Below are 19,194 nucleotides of genomic sequence, written 5' to 3'. Positions count from 1 at the left end.
GTTGGCATATATCCTCCGGCGGGCTTTAAATTAGGCTCATCGGGGGAAGGGGAAGATGAGGGCAAAGGAAGCCTTGGACCACTAAACCAAGCAACACCCACAAGAACAGCCCAGCCTAGACTGATGACGAGCTGAACAAATACCCAGGTAAGCAACAGGGGCTCGGGTAGTACTGAGAGTAGGGGGCCAGTGCACGTATCTTCAGGAGGCCTCAAATGCCTCTACACAAATGCTCGTAGTATGGGGAACAAGCAGGAGGAACTTACCCTCCTGCTAGCTGACACCAACCCAGACATAGTGGGGCTCACCAAAACGTGGTGGGACCCAACACACAACTGGGCGGTGAATATCAAGGGCTGTAGGCTGTACAGAAGAGACAGGACAGGGAGGAAAGGTTGGGGTGTGGTGCTCTATGTCAAGGAGGAATACATGTCCTCAACAAGTAGCACAGGGTCGGAGGAGGGGCACGTTGAAGTGCTCTGGGTCAGGATACAGGGGGGTCGTGGGGAAAGGGACTTAACGGTGGGGGTCTACTACAGGCCACCCAACCAAGTGGAAGAGCTAGACTGGGAATTCTTAAGTCAGCTCATGGAGGTAGTTAGGTCAAGGGACGTGGTCATCATGGGTGACCTGAACTTTCCAGACATCTGCTGGGAAGAGCAGTCAGCCAGGTCTGACCGCTCACATTGGTTCCTAGCCAAGATACAAGACCTCCATCTAACCCAGGAGGTGCACAGCCCCACCAGGGGAGATGCCTTGTTGGATCTGGTTCTGGCCACAGGCAATGACCTGGTGAGGGGTCTGTGGGTGCTCGACCACACGGACAACAGCGATCATCACCTGCTGGAATTCACCATCCAGCGCAAGGTGGCAAAGGCCTGCAGCAAGGCAGCAGCCCTGGACTTCAGGGGGGCGGACTTCAATGAGGTAAGGAGAATAGTCGGGGAGGTACTGAGGTCCTGGAGGGGAGGGGAGTCGGGTGTCCAAGAAGAGTGGTCATTCCTTAAGAAGACGATCCTCCAAGCCCAAAGGGAGGTAATCCCAATGCGGATCAAAGGGGGCAAAAGGGCGCAAAAGCCCCCATGGCTCACCAAAAGCATACAGGAACGTCTCCTAGCTAAAAAGGAGGTGTACACCCAGTGGGATGGAGGGGCCATCACAAGGAGGACTATACCTCCGTTGCTCTGGGCTGCAGAGGGGCGGTCAGGAAGGCCAAGGCGGAGATGGGACTGGGACTAGCGACCCGGATCAAGGACAACAGGAAGTCCTTTTTTAAATACATAGGGGGTAAAAAGAAGGTGCCGGGTAATGTGGGGCCTCTGCAAGACACACTAGGAAATCTGGTCGTCGCACCAGACAACAAAGCTAACCTATTTAACAATTAACAATTTCTTTGCCTCCACTGTTCTGAGCAGGGACCGGGTCACCCTTCGACACTGTCTCTCACCCCACTCTCATTAAAAAACTAGGGGACTGTGGTGTCGACACCTGCACAGTCAGATGGGTCACTAACTGGCTGAACGGCTGCACCCAGAGAGTGGTGGTGGATGGGTCATTTTCGACCTGGAGGGGTGTGGGCAGTGGGGTCCCCTAGGGCTTGGTCCTCGGGCCCGCATTATTCAACATCTTCATCAGCGACTTGGACGAGGGGGTAAAAAGCACCCTGTTCAAAGTCACAGACGACCCTAAGATGTGGGGGGATGTGGGCATGCTAGAAGGGAGGAATAGGCTGCAATTGAACCTAGACAGGTTACAGGGGTGGGCGGATGAGAACAGGATGGATTTCAACACTGACAAGTGCAAGGTGCTGCACCTGGGGAGGAAGAACCAGCAGCACACCTACATGCTGGGGAGCTCCCTTCTCGTCAGTGCAGAGGCAGAAAAGGATCTTGGGGTCATTATTGATGCCAAAATGAACATGGGTCGACAGTGTGGGGACGCGGTCAGGAAGGCCAACCACACCTTGTCATGCATCCACAGATGCATCTCAAGCAGGTCCAAGGAGGTGATCCTCCCCCTCTATGCGACACTGGTCAGGCTGCAGCTGGAGTACTGCATCCAGTTCTGGGTGCCGCACTTCAGGAGGGATGTGGTCAGCATGGAGAGGGTTCAGAGGAGGGTCACCCGCTTGATCGGGGGCAGAAGGGCAGACCCTACGAGGAGAGGCTAAGTGATCTGAACCTCTTCAGCCTTCAAAAGAGAAGGCTGAGGGGAGGATCTAGTGGCCATTTACAAACTAGTCAGAGGGGACCAGCAGGCATTGGGGGAGTCCCTGTTCCCCCGAGCACTACCAGGAGTGACAAGGAATAACGGTCACAAGCTGGCAGAGGGTAGATTTAGATTAGACATCAGGAGGCGCTACTTCACAGTCAGGGTGGCTAGGACCTGGAACCAACTTCCAAGAGAAATGGTGCTGGCTTCTACCCTGGGGGTCTTTAAGAGGAAGCTGGATGAACACCTTGCCAGGGTCGTTTGACCCCACTACTCTTTCCTGCCATGGCAGGGGGTCGGACTTGATGATCTGCTCAGGCCCCTTCCAACCCTACCTACTATCAAACTATGAAACTATAGTTAAGGAGAAGTCCCTGCCTCCCCAGCTGCAACCACATCCAGTCTCACAGTGCTGAACCTGGCACAGCTGCATGCAGAGACAGGGCCAAGCATGGCTGGGAGGGAGCAGTGCTGGTGGCAGGGGGCTGGTCCCTGGGTTTCAAAAGCCCCACCAAGGTGGAGGAGCGGAGAGAGGGAGCAGGGCTCAGCCCCAGGGTGGGGGGGCAGAGGTTGAGAGGGAGGGAGAGGGGGAATGGGAGAGAGAAGAAGAAAGAGTAGTGATGGGGACAGACGGGCAGGGGCAGAGGGAAGGAAGGAACGAGCACACACATGAACAGACGAGTGCAAAGGAAAGGAAAGGGCGTACAAACCCCCTCACTCCACCTTGCTGCATGACAGCCCCCCCAAACCCATCACCTCTGCCCCCGGGGCTGGTGTTACCTCTCCAGGGTGCAGAATCAGCTCCAACATGGGGGCACCGTCATTGGCAGGTGGCTCAGCCCCATGGCTTCACACACTGCTGGCCAAGATGGGGCCACGGGAAGGGCAAAAGTCCACATTGTTGTGCTGGACCAGAGCCACAGAGGAAGGGGACGGAGCCAGGCTGTGTCAGGGGAAGGGCGGCAGAGCGGGACACAGTGTGATCGTCCTCTAGGAGCCCCGGGCATGTAGAGCCCGTCTGTCTGTCCACTCACCTGCCGCCCATCCTTCTCACTCATCTATCTATCTGTTCATCTATCTATTGCAATACACACCACTTCATCTAGCTGCGTGTCTGTCTGTCCACCCATCCCATCTATCTATCTATCTATCTATCTATCTATCTATCTATCTATCTATCTATCTATCTATCTATCTATCTATCTATCTATCTATCTATCTATCTATCTATCTATCTATCTATCTATCCCAAGCACACCATGTTGTCTATCTATCCATCCACACATCCAGTTTTATCTATCTACCTACCTACCTATCCATCCATCCATCCCCATATACACCACTTTGTCTGTCTGCCTGCCTGCCTGTCTACCATCCCCCCGTGCCACTCTATCCATCCATCCCTGTACACGCCACTTTTTCTATCTGTCCATCCATTCATCTCCATATGTACCACTCTATCTATCTGTCTGCTTGCCTGCCTTCTTTCCACGCATCTATCCATCTATCTCACTCTATCCATCTCTCTGTCTGTCCATCCCTATACACACCACTTTGTCTGTCTGTCTATCTGTACACATCTCAGTCTATCTATCTCTCCACCCCATACACACACACTCTTCCTATCAGTCCATCCATCTGCCTCACACTGCTGTCTCCCTCTCTCACTCCTGCTCCATCCGCACACACATTACTCGATCTCCCTATCGTCCAACTGCCCCAGACGGGATTCAGCTGTCTGGCTGCAGGGACGTCCATCGGGCACGTGCTCCTAACTCCTGATGGGGTGCTGGCTCTTTCCCCTGTTGTCCTTCCACCTTCAAACCAGTGGCAAGCTGGCTTTGCCTTCCCAAGGCTGGGGGGGGCGGAGGGGGACAGACCTACAGCACCTCCACAGCGACCTCAGGGACAGGGGTGTGGGAGGGAGACTGGGGCTGATTTCTGCCATTTGCAAGGGGGCAGGGCCCCTGGGCCTGGCTCCACTGCATCGCCTTGGGGATTGCAAGCGGTCTGAGCCCCCGCTGCTTTGGGGACAACACCCAGAGCCAGCCCAGCTCCCCTGAGACCCACAGCAGCCATGCACAATGGAGCACACCAGGCTGCATTGCTTATGCACAGGGGATGTCCCCAGGCCAGGAGGATTGGGGCACTCCCCAGCCAGGATACCCCCTTGCAAAGAACCGGCTCCGAGGGGTGCCCCCCTGCATCCTGTTGCCCCCTGCACCCCATCTCTGGGCTGCAGCTGGAGATCCCCCTGCCCTCCTGGTGCTTGGGAACCCACCTGCTTCTGTCAGGATCCCTAAGATCTAGGCGAGGAAAATCTCTTTGTAGGCGCATCTCTTCTGGGGACCCTCCTTGCATCGCCATAGTTATCGCTTACCTCCGAGCAGGCAGCTACAGCTGATGCAAGACATGCACACACACGCGTGCACACACACACACACACACACATGCATGCACATGCACACAGCAGCCAGGCTCCTGTTAGTGTCTGGATGCCAAGGTCAGGTGGGCCTGGTCCTGGGGGAGGGGGGAGGGGGCGGGGCATGGTCTGGCTGGAGAGGAACAGATGAATCATCTGGAGCTCACGCAGGATCTCACAGGCTGCATGTACCAAGGTGGCTGCCTCTCCTTCTCCTCGAGGCCCTGGCTCTTTGATGTGGCCCAAATGCCAGCCCCTCCCCCCTGGATAATGCTGAGGTGGGGGCTGCTGGAAGCCGACTGTCCTCAGTAAATTCAGGCCTGGCCCTCACTGGCTTCCTAGCAAAGGCACTGCTCACCCCTGGAGCCTGGGCTGAGCTGGTTACTGTGTGGGTGTGCATGTGCGTGCATGTGTAGATGTGTCTGTGAGTATGCGTGTGTATGTATACAGGGAGAGGTGTATGTGTAACTGTAAAGATATGTGTGTGCATGTGTATATAGTTGTGTATGTAAGTATGTGTGTAGGTGTATGCGTAAGCATGTGTGTGTGTGTAAAGCCATGTAAGAAAGTATATGTGTGTGTGTATAGGTATGTGCACAAGTGTGCATGTGTATGTGTGTATGTACATACATGTTTTAGCCGCCTGCGGAGGTTTTGGGATTGAGAGTATGGTCAGGGGTAGAAAGGTAAGAAAGATTTATTGACTTAACAAAAACACAACTACGTGTAGTAACAAGACAGACAATGACAGACAAAAGCAATTCACGTTGGCAACTTATCAGCAGTCCCCTCTGATGTCTGATACACAGCAAGCTTCTCTTTCCACAAAGTTCAGCGAAGTTAGGTGTCCCCGAACAGCACTGTCTGAAGGGTACCGAGAAGGACCCTGGAATGCAGTCCTTAAGCTGCTTGAGGTCCATGGGTCCACTGATTTAGGCAACAGCTAACTAATCTTTTTTACAGAGCTGTATTTTCCTTCTGAATGGTTTCCAGATATTTTACTAATTTAAAGCTTTTGAATGGTTTTGATAGCTTACAACTGTCTCAGACGGCCGGAGCTGACTTGAGGTGATACACAAATTGCTCGGTCATTTGGGCGGGCTGGTGAATGGAGAGGCAGACAAAGCGTATTGGTTGTGAAAAGCTTTACTTACGCCGCTAATAGTCGCGATGCAGGTGGTCCGGTTGCTTAAACAACTCCACGAGTTGCTCCAGCTGGCAAGTCTCAGGCCAGCTAATCTGTCCACAGATTAAGCTGGCAGGGAAAGGGTACGTCGAAGGATTGTGCTCGGCAATGGGGAGAAGAATCGATAGGTGATCAGGCTATCGATCAGCTCAGCCGCAAGTCAGATATCTTTAGAGGCACTCTGCAGCATGCTCAAAGTTCTCCGGCTTGGGCGGAAGTCGCACAAAATTTTATACAGCCAGCAAGCCAATTACTAGCCGCCACGTAGGAATAATTTAGAACTGGCCAATAGCGGGACAAATATTTGCATGAGAATGGCGGGAACTCTCTTGCACGAGGGTTTTCTGTTGCAGCAGAAAACTTCTGCTGTGCAAGAGACTCTCACGTGGCGGGAAAATTCCATCGTGCCGAGGCACTAAAATAATTGGGTTGTGACAACAACTACTTAGATTCTTTTTACTTAACTGTTTTTAGACTGACCAATAGCAGTACAAGCCTTGTATTTTTTTGATAAGGTAATTTTAACTATGCCACAGGGCTTTACTACTTTAAGGTTTTGTTAAATATACTAGACCTTACTTTATACAAGGCTTTACTACATTTTAGACTTTAATTAGGCTTTTAGCAACAACATATAGCTTAATATTTAAACAAATACAAAAAACCCCACTTAGTCTGATCTTTATAGAGCCTTCAGCAAGCACCAGGGCAGGGACCCTGGGAGGAAGCTTTGAGGGGACCATAAGGTCCTGAGGATTTGGGAGAGTCACAGATGGGGCTGGGCGCGGAGTCCCAGGCAAGGTGGAGACAGCAGTGAGGCCCAGAGCTTGGCAGGACATCCTGAGAGCACCCAAAATGGCCTCGTGCCAGGTGCTGTACAAATCCAGAGCAAAACGACTGATCCCCCCCTGCCCCTCAGCCCTGTATCTGCTTAGCCAAGGATTCCCCTGGGGTCCTCCCTGGGCACTCCAGCCTCTTGGCCTGGCCAGCAGGGCTGTTTTGGAGGGGGGCAGGCGAAAGCATCTTACCCCCTGCCTCTTTCACGGCCAAGCCAGCCTGTCTGTTCCCTGGGCCTGGAAGCCTGCCCCATATGGAGACCCCCGGTGCCTCCTTTCCCCCGGCCGGACTGCAGTTGGACTCAGGAGCCTTGCCATGGGGCTGGCTTGTGCTAGGGGCTGTACCCAGGACATAGTTCCATGCATGTGCATGTGTGTGCATTCATGCACGTGTATGTGTATGTGTGTGTTCCTACCTGTTTTAGGCCCTCAGCCCTCTGCTATACAGGAATCCCCCCTCCCTGTCCCACACTTCATGCCTTGCTCCCCATAGTTGAGAAGTCCCTGCCTGCCCCAGCTGCAACCACAACCAGTCTCACAGTGCTTAACCTGGCACAGCTGCATGCAGAGACAGGGCCAAGCTTGGCCCTGAGGGAGCGGTGCCTGTGGCAGGTGGCTGGTCTCTGGGTTTCAAAAGCCCCACCAAGGTGGGGGAGCGGAGCAAGGGAGCAGGGCCCCAGCACCAGGGTGGGGGGCAGAGGTTGAGAGGGAGGAAGAGGGAAATGGGAGAGAGAAGAGAAGGAAGAGCAATAATGGGGACAGACGGGCGGGTGCAGAGGGAAGGAAGGAACGAGCACACGGATGAACAGACAAGTGCAAGGGAAAGGAAAGGAAAGGAAAGGAAAGGGCATGCAAACCTCTTCACTCCACCTTGCCCCATGACAGCCCCCCCCAGACCCATCATCTCTGCCTCTGAGGCTGGTGTTACCTCTCCAGGGTGCAGAATCAGCTCTGACATAGGGGCATCGTTGCTGGCAGGCAGCTCAGCACCATGGCTCCAGACACTGCTGGCCAAGATGGGGCCACAGGAAGGGCAAAGGTCCACGTTGTTCAGTGCTGGGCCAGAGCCACCGAGGCAGGGGAAGGAGCCGGGCTGGGTCAGAGGAAGGGCGGCAGAGGGGGACACAGTGTGATCCTCCTCTAGGAGCCCCGGGTACGAATAGCCCGTCTGTCCACTCACCTGCCGCCCATCCATCTCACTCATCCGTCTGTCTGTTCATCAATCTACCTATTGCAATACACACCACGTCATCTATCTGCGTGTCTGTTTGTCCACCCATCCCATCTATCTATCTATCTATCTATCTATCTATCTATCTATCTATCTATCTATCTATCTCCAAGCAGACCATGTTGTCTATGTATCCATCCACACATCCCATTTTATCTATCTACCTACCTACTTACTTATCCATCCATCCCCATATACACCACTTTGTCTGCCTGCCTGTCTACCATCCCACCGTACCACTCTATCCATCGATCTATCCATCCATTCCTGTACACGCCACTTTTTCTGTCTATCCATCCATCCATATAACTGTCTGTCCATACATTCATTTCCTTACATATCTATCTATCTATCTATCTATCTATCTATCTATCTATCTATCTGCTTGCCTGCCTTCTGTCCATGCATCTATCCATCCATCTCACTCTATCCATCTATCTGTCTGTCCATCCCTATACACACCACTTTGTCTGTCTGTCTATCTGTACACATCTCAGTTTATCTAAACCTCCACCCCATACACACACAAATACTCTATCAGTCCATTCATTTGCCTCACAACTCTGTCTCTCTCACTCCTGCTCCATCCCCACACACATCACTCAATCTCCCCATCCATCCACCTGCCTCAGCTGGGATTTGAGTGTCTGGCTGCAGGGACGTCCATTGGGCACATGCTCCTACTCCTGATGGGGTGCTGGCTCTGTCCCCCATTGTCCCCCCCCCTTCAAACCAGTGGCAGGCTGGCTTTGCCTTCCCAGGACTGCAGGGCCAGGGGGTGGGGCTCAGACCTACAACACCTCCATGGGGAACCTCAGGGAGATGGGGTTAGGGGGGAGACTGGGGTTGATTTCTGCCATCTACAAGGGGGCAGGGGCCCTGGGCCTGGCTCCACCTCATCGCCTTGGGGATTGCAATTGTTTTGAGCCCGTGCTGCTTTGGGGACAACACCCAGAGCCAGCCCAGCTCTCCTGAGACCCACAGCAGCCATGCACAATGGATCCCACCAGCCGACACCCCAGTGCCCCCCAGGCTGCATTGCGTATGCACAGGGGATGTCCCCAGGCCAGGAGGTTTGGGGCACTCCCCAGCCGGGAAACCCCCTTGCAAAGAGCCAGCTCCAAGGGGTGCCCCCCCATCCTGTTCTCGCCTGCACCCCACCCCTGGGCTGCAGGTGAAGATCCCCATTGCCGCCCTGGCGCTTGGGAACCCACCTGCTTCTGCCGGGATTCCTGCTGTCTAGGCAAGGAAAATCCCTTTGTAGGCGCATCTCTTCTGGGGACCCTCCTTGTGTCGCCAAAGTAACCGCTTACCTCTGAGCAGGCGGCTGCAGCTGGTGCAAGACGTGCACACATACGTGCGCACACACACACACATGCATGCACATGCACACAGCAGCCAGGCTCCTGTTAGTGTCCAGATGCTGAGGTCAGGCAGGCAAGGCCAGAGCCTGGTCCCAGGGCAGGCACGGCCTGGCAGGAGAGGAGTGGATGAATCCCTGGGAGCTCACGCAGGCTTGCACAGGCTGCGTGTACCAAGGCTGCTGCCCCACCCTTCCCCTCAAGGCCCTGGCTCTCGGATGTGGCCCAAATGCCAGCCCCTTCCCCCAGATCATGCTGAGGTGGGGGCTGCTGGAAGCCGACTGTCCTCAGTAAATTCAGCCCTGGCCCCCACTGGTTTCCCAGCAAAGGCACTGCTCACCTGTGGAGCCTGGGCTGAGCTGGTTACTGTGTGGGTGTGCATGTGTGTGCATGTGTAGCTGTGTCTGTGTGTAATTATGCGTGTCTATGTATACAGGTAGAGACGTGTGTGTAACTGTGTAAAGTTATGTGTGTGCATGTATATATAGTTGTGTGTGTAAGTATGTGTGTAGGTGTATGCGTAAGCATGTGTGTGTGTGTAAAGCCATGTAAGAAAGTACCTGTGTGTGTGTATAGGTATGTGCACAAGTATGCACGTGTGTGTATGCGTGTATGTACATACATGTTGTTTTAGCTGCCTGCGGAGGGTTCGGGATTGAGAGTATGGTCAGGGGTAGAAAGGTAAGAAAGGTTTATTGACTTAACAAAAACACAACTACGCGCAGTACTGAAACACACAATGACAGACGAAAGCAATTCACGTCGGCAACTTATTGGCAGTCCCCTCTGATGTCTGATACACAGCAAGCTTCTCTTTCCACAAAGTTCAGCGAAGTCAGGCGTCCCTGAACAGCGCTGTCCGAAGGGTACCGTGAAGAACTCTGAAATGCAGTCCTTGGGCTCCTCAGGGTCCATGGGTCCACTGATTTAGGCAACAGCTAACTAAGCTTTTTTACAGAGCTGTATTTTCCTTCTGAATGGCTTCCAGATATTTTAGCTAATTTAATGGTTTTGATAGCATACAACTACTTAGATTCTTTTTACTTTAACTGTTTTTAGACTGACCAATAACAGTACAAGCCTTGTATTTTTTTGCTAAGATAATTTTAACTACGCCACAGGGTTTTACTACTTTAAGGTTTTGTTAAATTTACTAGGCCTTACTTCATACAAGGCCTTACTACATTTTAGACTTTAATTAGGCTTTTAGCAACAACATATAGCTTAATATTTAAACAAATACAAAAAAACCCACTTAGTCTAATCTTTATAGAGCCTTCAGCATGCGCCTTTATTACACAGGCATAATTCAGCTGTTACACTCCATCTTTTGCTTGCTGAAGCACTATGATAGTTACAACTGAGATGCTAAAGCCACATGCAATACATCAGAGAAATGGGGAGGGATTTTTAAATTTAATTTGCATAGCATGAACAGATTTATGACAACAGCGGTCAAAACACTATTTAGCTGTTGCCACTAGGCCAATGCAGAATACTATGATGCTCAAGATGGTTAGCTACGTAGTTGAGGTGGCACTTGGTGACACACAAATAGTATAAATTACATCATACCATTTACAAGGCTCAGGCCCGTTGACATCCAGACTGATGATTTGCCCACTCTCTTGAGCAAGGAGAGCCAACTGAGTGCCTTGTCAAGCCTTTGTCTTAAGGCTTTGCAGCTTATTTTTTACTTTATTTTAGTTTTTTAACCGTGCCACGTCTATATCTGATACCCATGAAGCGGGTATCGGAAAGTTGAGAGGTATAGTCTTAGAGGAAATTTCTGGCCATTTTAGGGCAGTAGTATGGTTACTTAATTGCAGTAGAGCAACAGCTTCACTTTTAGCTCCTAAGCAACACAAATTGCATAAAGTCCAGGTGGTACCATCTTCATGCAGCTAACAGCCTGGTCCTTTCCAACAAACACGTTGCCCTATTGTTACGTGTGACAAATTAGGTAACTTATATACGCAGGTCATGTTAGGTGGGCTGAGAGGCTAGCCTCTCCATAGGGTTCCTAATCCAATTAAGGTACTACTAATTTGAACTAAGGGGGACTGTGCTACATATCAAGGGCCATCGGGGTAACTTTCCCATATGGGGCAATGCAGATTCCAGTTTTAAAGGCATTTTCCTCCTAGCCCCCTGTTTAGCAAATAAGCAGTGGTCCAGTTTCTATCTTTTACCCCCTGTACCAGGAATGAATATTTTTTTTTATTACAGCCTTCCCAAGTGGTAATTCAGGTACTTTGGTATCTTTCTTTAAACGTTGCAGGCATTCTATGATTTTCTAAGCCAGGGGGCCATTTTTTATTTTCAGTGTTGTTTATTACCTGGGAAAAATGCATATTCAATGATAACTGAACTTGCGCACCAGCAGTACTTTAAGTTTGATTTTGTCTGCTTTAAAAGCAGTGTCCATTATGACCTGGGCAAGACGGGCTGTCTCTAATTCTACATCAGTTAGCAATTCGTTAGTGTGCTCTAACGTTTTCCTTTTCAGCATGCCTCCCCTAGTGAGCAGCCCTACCGCCTGTCGGAGATTGGCTACTCCTTCAGTGTTTTTCTGGGATTTGTTCAAGTTTCACACATTCATAGCTGAGTTAAGTCCATCTCAAAGATAACTTGGAGTATTTCTTCATTTGCGGGACTTAAGTGCACTTATGGAACGGAAAATGACTGGCCATTTCCATCTAAGCGACCCTTTGGCTACTCGGGCTCCTGCTGAACAGTTTGGAAAAGTAGCTTGAACAAACCATTGCTCTGGTCTGAACAATATTAGGGCAGTGACCAAGGAAGCATTTAGGAGGGTTGGGATTTTAACTTGTGACCTCCACCAGGGTGTGGAGTTATACACGGGCGGTGTCGGGGCCTCCCATTAGGAAATGGCCAGAGATAGTAGTGAACACTTCGTTTTCTCACAGATAAATGTCATCTTTTCTTTTTGGGGAGCCTGTAACCATGCTTTACCTCCCAGAGAGCGAAAGAGCTCCCACTGTCGCTCATGGGGACGACGCTGTATCGGGTTAATGAAACGGCATTGTCCGGGCAGAATCATAGCACTGCTTTGCTTTAGGAACCCCACTGGTATAAAAGGATGAGGATACGTGGTGGAGACTTGCAGATACAGCCTCTTTCTGGTTGTATTAAAGTGGGTACCTACCTCTGTGTAGGTATGATTCACAAACCATGTAATAACTTTGTTCCAACCTGTAATGCACTCTCCTACTTAGTGGGCCTCACACCATCGCTGGAGAGTGCTGTGAGCCATAAGGGTGGGAGGGGCAGATTTTCCCAGAAGCGCAGTGGCTCGAGAGGCTGAACAGATGCAGAATGCACTACTGGGGGCACACTCAGGGACGTTGAGCTCAACGGGGTTCCCCTCAGGAAGTGTGTAACAACAAACTCCCAAGGGAGCAGAGCTACAACGATCCCCTCCCTCCCTCCCACAGTTCGCCATTCCAGCCTCCAGGGAGTGAACGTACTTAAGATAATAACTGGTGCCAGCGGTGCACTGACGGTTACCACCTTGCCAGTCAACTATCCTGTTTCTTTTACTTACAGAGATCAGGACTTCACTAGCTCCGGGGTGGCGGGTTTCTTCCAGTATGGATACTGCAGCTGGTCCATCTGAAGGCCATCTGAATGCATTTCTGGGGGATGTTCTTCAGGGTCAGGCCACTCCTTGAGGTCTTCAGGAGCAAGTTCATTAATATCTGGGTAATAAGAAGGACAGTAGACATGCCCTACCCAGGAAACACAATAAGGCGTTAATAAAAAGAGTACATTCATAACGGTCCACCACTTCATGGTGCCAGTCGATTCAGACCGGTGACAGAGCAGGACTCGTTTTCAGTGGCAGGCTCAATTAGAAATGATTATGGCCGCACTTGTGGACAGATCTAATCTGTAGGAACAAGACAACAAGGAGCTTGGCTCCCTTTAGATAAATCTGACCTAAATACCCACCATGTATTATGCATATCTTTGGCTAATAGTGTCCCCTCTCATTTATTTCCTTGAGGATGCTTCACTACTACCCGATCTCCTGCCTGGAGCTTTCCCAGGTCACCACCCCTAGGTCGCTCTACTGCCAGCTCCCGGGGACCACCCAATCCAAAGGCCTGTTGCATGGGGCTACCTCCCGGACAGGGTCGCTTATTGGCCCAATTGATAGCTCGATTCAGGTGCAAGTCCCAGTTTTTAAGAGCCGGGCAAGTGGCTACCCACAAATTGCATTTGAGGATGCCATTGGCTCGCTTTACTTGTCCGTTAGACTGCGGATGGTATGGGATGTGATATGCTATGTTTTGCGGTCTAGTCATACACAAGATGATTGTAGAAGTGAGGGCCATTATCGCTCTGTTGTTCTGTGGGTGGTGGATACCCAGCTAGCAGAGTTTCCAGTGCTGCAAGTGTCCTGGGCTGTAGCTGTCGCTGAGGTGCGGGCGCACATTATTTCTGTGGCAACTTGTACAGCTACAAACACGTAGCGTCGCAACATGTCTTTGACACTAATGGATTCTACTCATGTAGGCTTATAACTTTGGATGCTTTTTGTTAAGGCTGGTAGTGATGGGATGGCAGCCATCAAGGGGTCAGTATTAGCATTCGAAGCTCGAAAGTTAATAGTCAACCACCACCCTGCATTTGGCTTGCGCACTGGCCACACTGGATTGTTATACGGAGAGTGGGTTCGAACAGTAGTTTCATCTTTTAACTGCTGGCTTATAATACACTGGATAGGTTGTGTGGCCTCGGGGAGAGTTCGATACTGGGGTCCGTGTACTCCTTTCACGGGAGGCAGGGTTAGTGGGATCGTGCTACATCGAGTTACGGCTGTTATAGCCATTTCTTCTGGTTCTCGGTGAGGCACTGCGCACCCAACCTGCCAATTCTCTTGTTTAAGGGCAAACCGCTGTCCTCTTAGTACATTAAGTCCCAGTAAGCTTGGTCCCCCCTTTAAGTATTACTGCGGCCGCTGTTACCTTAGAGCCATTAGGTAATGCGAAGGTTGCTCGGACTAGGTGTCCTGGTCGTCTGGTGCCTCCGAATCCAATTACTTGATAAGGGGTTTCCTTTCTCCCCCTTCCAATCCGTGGAATCTAAATTGCAAATCTGGGCACTTGTGTCCAATAGTCTATCAATTGCCTTTTTACTTTTACTTAGTTGAATCTATACAGGTATTCGAATTAAGGGGCCAGTATTAACTTTAGATACCGGTCCCCGGCCCACTGCTGCCCCTGTTGTGGCTCTTTTCTTTGGGGGTTGGGCCGGCCGGACTCCCCAGGCCACGTGATCAGGTCGGATAAAGGCTGGCAGCCCCGTACGTGCCCTGGAAAATGTTGACAGTTTTGCTCTCAGGGCAGAGAATCTCTCGGGTGACACTGTTGGTGGTGCAGAAGGAAGGCTCTGCTTTTGGTCTTGCCCTTTTGGTACAGAGTTTAGCCCTCAGCCCTTGCAAGACATTGATGGGCAGTCTATTGATTTGCATTTTATTGAAACAGGCAGCTAACAAATTTTTCCACATCTTTGCTTGCAGAGTCTTGGGCTGGCCTTTCCCAGCTTTTTCAACAATTCGGGGAGGTCAGGGGGTTTATCTTTCACTGAGGCCACTGCCATGGCCTTGGCAGTTTTCATCGGCTTGGTAAGCCTCAGCTTCTGCAAAATGGGTAGAAGCTGCACTAATTGCTGGATTGCATCTCTTACCGGGTGATTTACTGCTTCTGGCTCCAAGGCCAACAAGGCCGAGGTGCACTCTGTGGTTGCCAGCAAAACCTGCTCCACAGCAGTGCTGTCACGACTTCTGCATTTAGTGTGCGAGTCCAAACCGCTGCAGGAATGATATTACTATAAGTGGCTGTAGTGGCTTGGAGCGCAGCAGAAAACAAAGTAACATTTTTATCACCACCTGCAAACTGATTTACCTGGAGCTCAGGGCGCAGAACTATTTTTGCAGCTTCGGCTCTATTCACTGAAATTGCAAATGCCCCTTCACTATACATTTGAACTAGCCAGTTTATTATGGCTCTCCTGGCTTGGACTACCGCTGCTTTTGAATGTTTTTAATCTTGCACAGGTAAAGCAATGCAGCTCTCCTCAGGGATTCTCTCCTTGTGGCTTTGAATGAGTTATCACCATGGGAAAAACTTGGCTGAGTTTCTCCCTTGGGGCGGGGAAGGACTGGCTAGGTTCCTCCCTCTGGCCAGGAACATACGGGGGCGTTTCAGCGCTAGGCTCGTCATAAAGCTCCTCCTCTCCATCAATCTTATCCTTTTGATTTTTCCAGAGCTTAACTTCTGGTTTATCTCTATACAAGCACTTGTGGGAGGATCACTGCATAGCCTGTGCTAACTGCACTTTGTTCTGGAGAGGAGCGGCCACGCGCGGGATCATAATTTTTTTTGTTTTCCGTTTTGATATTTCCAAGCAGCTTTGCGTTGGAATTTCTCACATCTTTTAACTCCTTACTCAGCGGGGTGACCTCTTCCCAGAGCTGGGCATTCGCTTTGGCTGCTAACCGCAGACATGCTGCCAGCAGCCACGACAGGCAACCCTTCTCGGGCTAACCCCAGGCAGCAGTAGCAAACCTAGCCCAATGATTGGGTACAATTCCCAGGTCACTCCAGGCAGGTCTCAACCTATCCTTATCCCACCCGGATTCTTCATCCCCGACACCTCCTTAAGCAAAGCCAGTAAAAGGGCCCATGCAACTCTGGTCATTTCGAGCTTTCTCTCCGGACCAGAGCCTCTCAATCCTGTTCGTGATGCCAATTTATGTCCCAGCCGCCTGAGGAGGGTTTGGGATTGAGAGCATGGTTGGGGGTAGAAAGGTAAGAAAGGTTTATTGACTTAACAAAAACACAACTACACGTAGTAACAAGACAAACAATGACAGAAAAGCAATTCGTGTCGGCAACTTATCAGCAGTCCCCTCTGATGCCTGATACACAGCAAGCTTCTCTTTCCACAAAGTTCAGCGAAGTCAGGCATCTCCGAACAGCGCTGTCCGAAGGGTACCGGGAAGGACCCTGGAATGCAGTCCTTGGGCTCCTCGAGGTCCACGGGCCCACTGACCCAGGCAACAGCTAACTAATCCTTTTTACAGAGCTGTATCTTTCTTCTGAATGGTTTCCAGATATTTCAGCTAATTTAAAGCTTTGAATGGTTCTGATAACGTACAGCTACTTAGATTCTTTTTACTTTAACTGTCCTTAGACTGACCAATAGCAGTACAAGCCTTGCATTTTTTTGATAAGATAATTTTTACTATGCCACAGGGCTTTGCTACTTTAAGGTTTTGTTAAATTTTCTAGGCCTTACTTTACACAAGGCCCAACTACATCTTAGACTTTAATTAGGCTTTTAGCAACAACATATAGTTTAATATTTAAACAAATACAAAAAAAACACTTAATCTAATCTTCATAGAGCCTTCAGCAAGCACCTTTATCACACAGACATAATTTCAGCTGTTACACATGTGAGTAGGCAGGTCTGCATGCAGGTGTTTTTGTAGGTGCGTGTGTGCACAAGAGCAGCAATGCACATGTAAATGCACAAGCACGTGTAAGGGGTGCATGTGTATGAGAGAGTGCATGGTCATGTGTGGGTGAACACAAGAGTGTGATTGCATGACAGTGCATGAATGCCCGTGTGTGATGTGCAAGTGCACAAGTGTAACACAGTGTGCAAGTGCATGTGCACAAGTGTAAGGCTGAGAGTGCACAAGTCCCAGGCCCTTTGGAAGTAGCAGGTAGAGGCTGCCCAGAGCTCAGTGGAGCCCGTATCTCCCCACTCCTGGGCCTTGGCACCTGTGCCCACGAGTCCCTGCCCCTTCCCTTTCTGGTGCCTGGCTGTAGCAGCCATGGCCCTCTCTGGCCAGCTGGACAGACGGATGGCCACCGCCCCAGGGAGTTATCACCATAACACCCAGTGGACAGTGCGTCAAGTTGCCATGGCCGTGGCCACCCGAGAGCCAGCGGGCGTGAAGGCAGGTATTGCCTTGGAAACTGCGATGCCTTGTTTCTGTATGGAGATGACGGGAATGGAGCACCAGGTCCCCGCTGTGTTCAGAGTCCAGCCCTGTGCTCAGCTCCCCACCATACCCAGTGCCCAGCCCCTGTGCTCAGCTCTCCACTGTGCCCAGCACCTACATCCCTGATGGCAACAACAGGCTTTCTCAAGTTAGTAACCCCGTACCCCATGCCCCTGCCTGGAGCCAGGCACCCTGTGGCCCTCTGCCCGTCCTGCCTTAACCAGGGAGAGCTGTGCCTGGATGCCCCTGAGAGAGCCCATCTCCCCTCCCCTGTGCCTCGGTTTCCCCATCCTGCCCCTGAGCCCTGGAGCCAGGAGCTGGAGGATGGATCAGCGGCAGACAACCCAGGTGTCCTGGTCCCCCATCACCCCCTCCTGACTTGCGCAGGACACAGAAAGCCCCAGATCCCACTGGCTTCCTGGTCACTCAACCGCAAAGCTGCAGAAGTGCGAGGTCCCCGATCACCCCCACGCCCCCATGTACCTGCAGTGGGCAGGGCACTCACCTACCACGGCTGCAGGCTCTGCTGGCATCTGCCATCCTCCCGGCTGTGGCTTGTGGAGCTGCCTCCCAGCTCCCAGGCTGCTTTCCTTCTCCCCTCCCTCTCGCCAGCCCCAGCACTGGGGCATTAGTGCCGCCTCATGAGCAGCACCACCTGGCACTCCCAGCCTTGCCTCTCGCAGCTTTCCAGAGCCATAAACCCTGGAGCTGGCAGGAGGCAGATGGCCTGGCAGCTCCGGCTCGGTCCGGGCTGGGGGGACCTAGGGCTTGTCTGTGGGCCTGGTGGACAGACTGCCTCTAGGCCTCTGGGACATGTACCACTCCCGGGCTCAGCACAGCCTCCCCCAGGCTGGGCAGGGATGTGGTGTCCCCCTACAAATAAGCCTCAATCCCCAGGGGTTGCCTAGAGTAGACAGCCCCTTGCACAGATCCAACAACCTTCATGCAGGGCTGTCCAGGGCAATCACCCCAACCCAGGCCGCTCAGGGGCTCAGATGCCCCCAGCAGCACCTCTGACTGCAGCCTGGGGGAGCGGGGGGATGTCCTAACAAGCCTTTAGGAGACTTAGGGAACCTGTGCGAAGATGCAGTTCAAATCATAGCTGTTAATGCCTAGGCAGGAACCCGGACTGCCACCACTTTGCTGTATGGTCCTGGCCAAGTCACTTAGCCCCACAGGGCATGCATAGCGGAGGACAGGAGCTGCAGCCTGCGGGCGCCTGGGCAGTGCCATTCACCCCTGGGGAGCAGCCCGGCTGGATGGGCGCTCACTGGCTTTGCCATGGTCAAGGCCACATCCCGGTGCCGCCATCAGAAGTGAGCTGGTGACACCTAGCGCCTGCAGTGGGGAAGTGCATGGGGGGACAGGGACGATGGAAACTGGTGTGTGACAGCCTCCAGGGACCGCCCAGAGGTGGAGAGCACGTCAGAGCTCACTACATTGGCGGGGGGGTGTCATTCAACAGGGGCCCCAGCCCCACCAATGCAAGTTACAGGGAGGCTTGGGGCTGTGCATACCCCCATAGGACACAATCCCAGTGCTCCTGAGGCTGTGGGAGGGGTTGTGGGGGTGTCACACCGAGGGCAGCCCCAGGTCCCCCCTGCAGGAAGGCCTCCTCCAGGTGCTGCTGGGGGGATCCCAGCCCCTGCTCCTCCATGGGTCAGCCTCTTCCCCTGGGACTAACTACGAGCTGCCCTGGGGGGCTCCGGTGCCCCTAATTCCCCAGTCCAGTCCTGGTTGCCCCTCCCCAGAGCTCTGCCAATGCCCCTTGCACCCACACACTGCTACCCCAAGCCCGAGGCTCCCTCCGTGCTGACTGGCAGCCTCCCATTCAGGGCCCGAGAGCATCACCTGCTCCTTTCACTATCCCCAGCCCCCTATGAAATCACAACAGGACACGGGC

This window comes from Alligator mississippiensis, chromosome 15 (genome assembly GCF_030867095.1).
Source record: "Alligator mississippiensis isolate rAllMis1 chromosome 15, rAllMis1, whole genome shotgun sequence".
Classification (NCBI taxonomy): Eukaryota; Metazoa; Chordata; order Crocodylia; family Alligatoridae; genus Alligator; species Alligator mississippiensis.
The sequence above is the reverse complement of the archived record's forward strand: the minus strand, read 5'-3'. Positions refer to the sequence as shown.